This window comes from Phaseolus vulgaris, chromosome 3 (genome assembly GCF_000499845.2).
Source record: "Phaseolus vulgaris cultivar G19833 chromosome 3, P. vulgaris v2.0, whole genome shotgun sequence".
NCBI lineage: Eukaryota > Viridiplantae > Streptophyta > Magnoliopsida > Fabales > Fabaceae > Phaseolus > Phaseolus vulgaris.
This window is the reverse complement of record NC_023757.2, coordinates 25,002,151-25,010,956: the sequence shown is the minus strand read 5'-3', so window position 1 is coordinate 25,010,956 and position 8,806 is coordinate 25,002,151. Positions and strand designations below refer to the sequence as shown.

The following is an 8,806-nucleotide window of genomic DNA, read 5'->3' as shown; positions in this document are numbered from 1 at the left end:
ATATATAGTGACTACAAATATTATCACGATATTTGTGATTATTAGTTCTTTATAAAATAAAATAAAATTCGTTAAGCAACGTCGATGTATGTATACTCAAATGACCATTTAGATTTGGTTTTTCTTATTACTCTATAATGGAACGTCTTATTTGTTTTATTTTCTCACAAAGACGACTTGTTTGTATATTTATTTTTTCAGTTTTTATAAAAGAAAAGAAAACCCAAATTATAGTTAAAACTGATACTATGAAATGCAATTGTTAAGTTTAAAAATAAGAAGTAAATTCAAATACTTTTTGTACCGCCCCGTATCCGGGCGTTGACAAAGTCAAGGTCAAAGTCAACGTAAAGCGTCGCCAGGGTAAGGCGTCGCCCAGGTAAGGCGTCGCCTAGTAGGGCATCGCCGAGATAGGGCGTCGCCCAACTGGGTGTCGCCAAGATGGAATGGCACAAGGGCAAGGTGACCACGGCACTGCTCCCCGATACCCATGGGTAGGAAAGACCATGGAGGGGGCGACGCCGCGGGGAGGCCCCAAACCCTGGATAACCAGGGAACAGTAATAAAGAGGAGAGAAAGGTGGCTTCAAGGCCATAGCAACAACACCAGTGTAGGGCAGCCTGACTCGAGAAGTACCCCTGCCGCCCCAGAGACGCCTTTGGGACAGATACGACTCAAGAGGAAGGTCACGCCCAGGGTAGCCGGGTGCAGGGTACGAGAGGAAGGCAGATACGCTCTCAAAGTAAGTGACTAGATAATTGGGGGCATGAGTTGGCACCCAAGAAGTCACCCCTTGCGCAGTAGCACTCCCAGGCAGGAGGACCCACACGTAGAAACGTCCCCAGCTGGGCAGAAACGCCCCCAGATGGGGTCAAGGTGTCGTGAGGTCCTCCACGTGTTCGACAGCCAGGTCATAATAGAAACACCCTTTAGTCAGGTGCCATGTAATCAAGTCATTCAATACAGTTTCCGTTTCGAGCGTTCAAGTACTATGATGGCTCCCAAGCGTTTCAACGTCTTAAATGCGCTACGTTTTCTAATTAAACGCTTTAATGAGTGCGTTACGTTTGTGATTAAAAGCACTTTAAATGCTTGGGTAGTTTAAATAGCGCAGAGAATGTTGGGAACGGGGTTCGAACTTTTGGCAAATTTACGAGAACTCTCTAGTTGCTTGCTCGTGCCTTTAGGTTACGCACAAGGGACTGGGAAAAGATTTTTGCCTGAGGGAGAAAACATACACACAACACACAGTTCTTTTATCACCTTCAGAGTGCCATACGCGGTGCTCAGATACGGAGGTGCCCAGTTTTGGTGTTTCTTGCTGGCTGACTTGAACGTCGGAGTGCAAACGGCCGCTAGGGCGCCCCTTTGTCCTCTTTTTGCAGGAATCCACAGGTAACCCGTGGGAAGGAGTCCTTAGCTGACGGTTGAGGTCGCCCCGGTCAACCGGACGGAACACTTTTGTAGGTAAATTTCATTAAAAAAATGTAAATACAAAACAAGTTGCAACATTGATGACAATTTCTTGTTCTCGGGTTCAACATAGCTAAGAAAGAAAGAAGTACAACATGAAATTGAAAAATCACATTTTTAATATTTGTAGGAGAAAATTCTAATAACTATTCATAAACCACTTAGAGAAAAACAAGAAAAAAATTAACTATTTATTCCTTTAGTTGGAAAAAGATTTCCCTTATAAACTATTAGCTCACATATTATACCATGTGCATTGACATCAAGCTTCTCAACCAAGTGGGTCCTTAAGTCAAGCCAAGCTAGTTTACCGTCAGTTGTTCTGAAGAGTATATTGCTCATATTCCCTATTCCAAAAGGACGCAGAAGGTAAGGTAAGGGTCCAAGAGTGACGAGTTTAGTCCATGTTTCCTTCTTACCAATTTCAGCCAAAATTGATATGGAAAAGGTAGTTGTTTCGTAATAGTTTGATATCAAAGAAATTGAACCATTTAAGAGAAATAAATGATTCTCCACCAAATTAATATCAAAATTATCATATATTTCTAAGGGTAAAGGAGTTATAAACCATTCCTCATTGCTTAAGTCAAATGATACCAAATATGTTTTTTTAAATTCATCATAACTTTCATGCCAGTTACCCAACCAATGACACATCCCCTCTAAGTAGAATTTATCATTTACATCAAATCTTGAATTCATTTATATATCAGATTTAAGTTTCCTCCAACAATTACTTCTTACGCTATAAATCTCCCACGATTCTGTAATATGCCATTCTTCATAATCGGAGTCATCCTCCGTAATAACACTTGGAAAAATAATTAATTCTCTAATTACCTTATAATCATCTCTAGCACAATCATAGCCAAATCCATGATACTCAAACATAGGGTCCCTAGAATCTGGTATATACTCAATTGGACTAGGAGGGATGATCTTAAATTCATCGCTAGATGGATTCCATAAATAGATAGTTCCTGACTCGTATGGGTCGAGGCAAAGAATTCCATTAATGCTAGAAGAACCCAAAATAAAATATCCAGAACAATGACCCTTTGACCAAATTTATTTTCTATATTTTGAAACGACATACCAGAAAGTGAAAATAAGGAGGACTTATCAGGTTGATCGAGGAACAGAAGGAGAGATGTATCTTCATAGTAAGAATGTTGGTTAGATATGAAATTAATACGAAAGAGCTCCATGAAATTAGATTTTTCAAGCAAGATAGCCCATGATTTGTGTAGGCGTCCATATCTCTTAAGAGATTTCAAAGGTAGTTTGAAAAGAATGGAGAATGCAAGATCATCTGGTAAGTGATTCCCAAGCTTTTGAGCCACAAATTTATCGTACATCTCTTTGTTACGCAGCCAAAAGTGAATGAGTTGTCAATGGTCTTTGTTGTTCTCACTCCAAAGGTAAATGGGATGGGTAATAAGTTGGCAATGTTTGCTAATAAGATTCTTTATGGTGGTCTCTTGCAAGTACTCCAACTGTAGACAACAATAAGTAAGCAAAAGAAATAACATAAAATATGGGAATGAATTAGTTTATGTACCTGGTTGTCCTTAAGGAAGAGGGTGATTTTGGTTCCCCTTAGGAGTTTTTGGGCATTAATATCCTTGGTAACAATGAAAGAGGCACTAGGTTGAGATTCCAAAGTATATTGGGCATGGTCATTATGCTTAGAGGTGAGGATAACCTTCTCAGCAACCAGATAAGTAGAGTAGAAGCCAAAACCCAAATTATCGACCAAATCTAAAACAAGCACATATGTCACATACTAGAATTAATGAGCATGGAATGCAAATGAAAGTTGAACCTCACCACCTACCTACCCATTTTGGTCATGCCAATACCATTGTCAATGATAGAAAGTGTTTTGTTAACATCAATCTAATAATTAATTCATCATTTAAAACGTTATTGTTCATGAGCCTCTCAAATTGAATTTTATCCAAAGTCTGTGCATGCGTACATTAATCAATAACGATTAAAAAAAGAAATGTAAAAATAACATCAAATTTAATCGACAACTTACATTAGATGCATTGTTGATGATTTCGCGAAGGAAGATTTCTTCGTTAGAATAGAAAGTTTTCTTCATCAATTGCAACACCTCGCTCATCTCACCCTTCAATACCAACGTCTCATTATTCGTCATTGCAATTGCTTTAGAATAATACTAAAACTAAATGGAATCAATTTAACGAAGCAAAAAAAACCCACAACCATACATTTATATTGGTTAACCACGACCACCAAATATAACCACTTAATACAAAACCACCATCCACATTTACTTTTAATTAATTAATTAATAATTAGTTAGTTTTTAAATTTAATTAGTAAGTTAAATTTTAAACTTATTCATTAATTATTATCATTATCCACTTTTTTTAAACAAATAATTATTTTTTTGCTTATTGACCTTTTTGGTCTCTATATTAATGGGCAAAAGTCCCTTTAGTGTATTGGTACTTAAAAAGTTTAATTTGATCCCAATGGTTGTTTAAAAGTATGCAATTTTGTATTTTCTGTCAAATTGACTTAAACAACGTTAAGTGGTGAGTATTTGGCATACAATGTGACACATTTTTTAACACAGACTCCATCTGTAATGTGGATTATATTTCAACACCCTTCTTGTCGCCCCCCCCCCCCAATCCAGTCTCCCCCATTAGAGCTTCATTTTCACCCTCACCCTTCGTTTTCCTTCATCTTACAAAGGGTTTCGCCTTCCTCTACACTATGATTACCACCTTCATGTCGTCTACACCAAGATCACAATGTTTGTCCCTATTCCACCTCTAGATAGAATTGATGAAGACAACCTGATTTGGATAACTTATGAACATATTTATCAATTGGTATGATGTATTTACAATTTTGTAATTTGTGGTAGCTAATTATGACTATCAAAGAAAGAATTTTGTGTAATTCTAAGTCGAGTTGGAACACAAAAAATTGGGATCCAATTAGTAGTTAATGTTTACTTGGCATTTGTATTGAGGAAAATGTTTTGTTGACACGGTTTATTTAGTAACTCACTATTGACATTGCAGACGTGGTCATGGATGGTGATGTGGCAACATTGCTGACATGCAAGGGTATAAGTGGAAATGACAACAAAAAAATGATTGTGAAATATTTGCCAAAACCGAAAGGAAGTAGTGATGTTTTGAATTCAAAAATTGGGGAAAGGGATTTTGATATTTGGTTGTGCGAGAACCGACTAAGGGGTTTGGAGAATTCAGTTTGGAGAAATTTGGGATAGGATAGGAATTGAGATGTTTGCTACCCATATCCCATATTTTTCTTAGGTTTTGCCCATGTATGGAAATTTGATTTTTTTTCTCTTATGGTAAATGGTGGATTGTTTAACGTTAAAGTTCGTTTTCTTAATTTCAAGAACAGGTTTGGATTTATTTTGTTACTTAAAAGGATGACAAATAATCATTTTGTTTTCTCCAAGTTATTTTAGTAAGTTATTAGAAAAAAATGTTCTTTCTTAAAATAAATTAGTTATGACATGCAATTTTTATTGTTTTCATGTGTTTTTGCTATAGCGTAGAAAAGCACAGGGCTCAAACATCTTCCCTTGTCAACTGCAGAGTCATTGGTTATATATGATGGTTTTGGCGTGGTTATTAATATTATGCTTAAATGCATTTTTCCCCTATAACATTGTGAATGTGTAATTTTGGTTTTTAGAGAACTTTAATTGCATATTTGGTCTTCTAGTTTTATAAAATTAAACAATTATGGTCCAAAGTTAATGTGTTTTTCATTATCTACCAAGAAGGATGATGCATTAGTAAATGATAACGAACTTAGTTAGGTCTTTTTAACTTTGAATATTAATGACTATGTTTAATTATAAGCTTTAACATTATTAAAGCAATAACTACATTAACACTTTTTGGGTAGAATATAGATGATAAACTATGTTGAACTAAAATTGCTTAATTTTAAAAAACTTAGAAGACTTAATGTGTTATTAAATTTTTATAAGGACCAAAATTGTACATTTATCATCGTCAAAAGTTTATTTAAGCTTTAATATTATTAAGATGAAAAATGAATATTAATTAATCTCTTTGATGTTGAGTGATACTAGTACTTTGATTGGATTAGACTTTTAGAATATATGATATATGACCTTAAACAAGAGGGGGGGGGGGGGGGTTGAATTGTTTATGAAAGATTTTCGCAAACTTTGAAGGTATAATGAAGTTCAAAGCAGAATCACAGATATAGAAATCCAGAAAGCAATCAATTAAAACTGTTTAAGTTGATTAACAGAAAATCAACCGGTTGTTTTTGCGATTCAACCAGTTGTTTATATCAGCAGAATTAAAAACAACTTAAAACTATAATTTAAATGAGTCCAGGGTAAGAGAAAACCACACAAGCAATTTATACTGGTTCACTCTTATCCCAAGAGCTACATCTAGTCCCCAGAAACCACTGGTATCTACTATGCAATCAAAATCCAGATTACAAACACACCACCAAATAAATGACATTGAACACCTCAAGACACACACTTCCTTTGGCACACAAACACCACAGAAATCAGAACAACCTCTGATTATGCACTTACACAACAATATTCAGAAATACAATAGATTCAGAAAGGATTACACCTGATGAAGACCAAATCAAAATATTATAGCAATCCTATTCCACTTCTTTGAAAAAACCCTAAAGCTTGAATGCAAATCTTGAAAACTCAAATCTATTTTCACACTTTCACAAATGTCTCCATTGTTATCAAACTTTAAAAGAGTATATCAACCTCTTTAAATACTCCAAAAGTTGTTAAAAACATTTAAAGCAGGAGCCTATTCAGTTAGAAAACATTTAAAGTTGATTTGCAAACATAACAGAAATTCTATTATGGATTTTCAACAAACAATCGGTTGAATCATCAAAACAACCGATAGAATAGGCTTGACAGCAAAGTCAACCAATTGAAACAGTTTCAAACCCTTTTAAAAAAACCTCAAAGTGATAAACAACTACTTGAAACGACAAAACAATAGGTTGTTTTTCCACTTCTTTATAAAACAATCTTTTGCAAAAAGGTTTTGATTCCAAACTGTTTTAGATTCAAACAAAGAGTGTATTACACAATATTCTATCCAAAACCCACCCATACACACAGCAACTCCAGCCCTCCACCAAACACCATGGATTTGGAGACATCAAAGCTTCAAGATCATCCTTGATCAACAATCTCCTCCTATTTGATGAAGACAAATCCTTAGTTGCTTGTGTTGATCTGTTTGAATCTGAACCACCACCTGCAAAACAGAAACTATGCAAACACAAAGCATATATAGTAGTAGGTTATCGAGGCACACTCACTAGTTTTCTGCATAATCAAACCAGCAGAAAAAACAGTCCAAAAAGTGCCAAAATAGTGAGTTTAAGTGAGTGTAGCAACAACAATACAACATAATTAAACTTCAAATCAGAGTTTGTAGTAGCAGCATACACAACACATAAACCAACACCTTTTCCCCCTATTTCTCTTCACAAGTAGAATGAAGAAAGGGATAAAAACAGAATTACGAAAGAGTTTGTGAATCAAGAATACCTAACTCATTTCTTAAAAAGAAAAACTTGTCCTTTGGCAAAGGCTTTGTGAATATATCAGCAAGTTGCAATCTTGTCTCAATGAATTTCATCTCACAATCTCCATTGTTCACATGATCCCTTATGAAGTGATGACGGATCTCAATGTGCTTTGTTCTTGAGTGTTGAATCTGAATTTTGGTGAGATTTATAGCACTTGGATTTGCTTGGAATCTTGCACAAAGACACACGGCAAACATGATATTCGATCTACTTGCTGTGAGATAGAGTAGGGAACCAATTCACCCTCTATATTTGGTTTGATCTACCTCTTTTCAAACCACATCAGCATCCATATAACAACTTGATGCCATAGGTGTGTTAGCTTCTTTGCAACTTTCCATTTTAAACTTCTTGAGAATTTCTTTGCAATACTTTGATTGAGATAGGAAAATTCCATCTTTGGATTGCTTGACCTGCAGTTCAAGAAAGAATGAAATCTCCCCCATCATAGACATTTCAAACTCACCTTGCATGACATCCACAAACTCTTCACATAAACTATCTTTGGTAGCACAAAAAATGATGTCATCAACATAGATTTGGACCAAGATAATTTCAGAATTTGACTTCTTGATAGAGAGAGTCTTGTCAATCATCCCTCTTTCATAGCCATTGAATAAAAGAAAGTTACTGAGCCTCTCATACCACTGCCTTGGAGCTTGCTTAAGCCCATACAAGGCCTTTTTCAGCTTGTATACATGGTTAGGATGTTGATGATCTTCAAAGACCGATGGTTGTTCAACATAGACTTCCTCATTGATGATTCCATTGAGGAAAGCACTATTAACATCCATTTGAAACAATTTGAATCCACTCATACAAGGAAAGTCCAACAACAACCTTACAGCTTCTAATCTTGCAACTGGAGCAAAGGTTTCACCATAATCTATGCCTTCTTCTTGATTATAACCTTTAGCCACAAGACTTGCCTTGTCCTTGTAATTACTCTAGATTCATCCAGCTTGTTTTTGAAAACCCATTTGCATCCAAATGTTCATCTGGTCAGACCTTGGAACAAGAAACCAGACATTATTCCTTGTGAATTGATGCAGTTCCTCATGCATGGCAACAACCCATTTATCATCCTTGAGAGTTTCCTCAATTGACTTAGGTTCAACTTGTGAGACAAAAGTCATATGCTTGCAGTAGTTAGATACAACAATACGTGTAGAAACACCATTATGGATCTGGCCAATGATGTTCTCCACTGAAAGATCCCTTGGAATTCTCCATTCCTTTGGCAACTCTTCCTGTTGCAGAATTTCAACCGGTTGTTTCGCATAATCAATCAATTATTTTTCTGGGCAGGATTCCAGCTTTTGCAAGATGATGTTATGCTCATCTTCTTCTGTATAATCCTTTATAGAACCCTGATCACTATGAATGATTTCATCAAACACCACATGGACAGAATCCTCCACAATCATGAGTCTCTTGTTGTAGACTCTATAGGCATGGCTAGTTAAAGAATAACCAATGAAGATGTCATTGTCAACTTTTTCATCAAACTTCCCCAGATTTTCTTTCCCATTATTCAGAATGAAACATCTGCATCCAAACACTTTTAGGTGACTAATGTTTGGCATCCTTCCATTAAAAAGCTCGTATGGAGTTTTCTTCAAGATTGGCCTTATAAACACTCTATTCATCACATAGCAAGAAGTGCTCACAACATGAACCCAAA

The 8,806-nt window shown here is 35.8% G+C and overlaps 1 pseudogene; it reads right to left on the bottom strand.

Annotated features, from left to right (window-relative positions):
• Window positions 1–2,864: 2,864 nt before the first annotated feature.
• Window positions 2,865–3,640, bottom strand: LOC137839417 (heat shock protein 90-1-like; annotated as a pseudogene).
• Window positions 3,641–8,806: the final 5,166 nt, after the last annotated feature.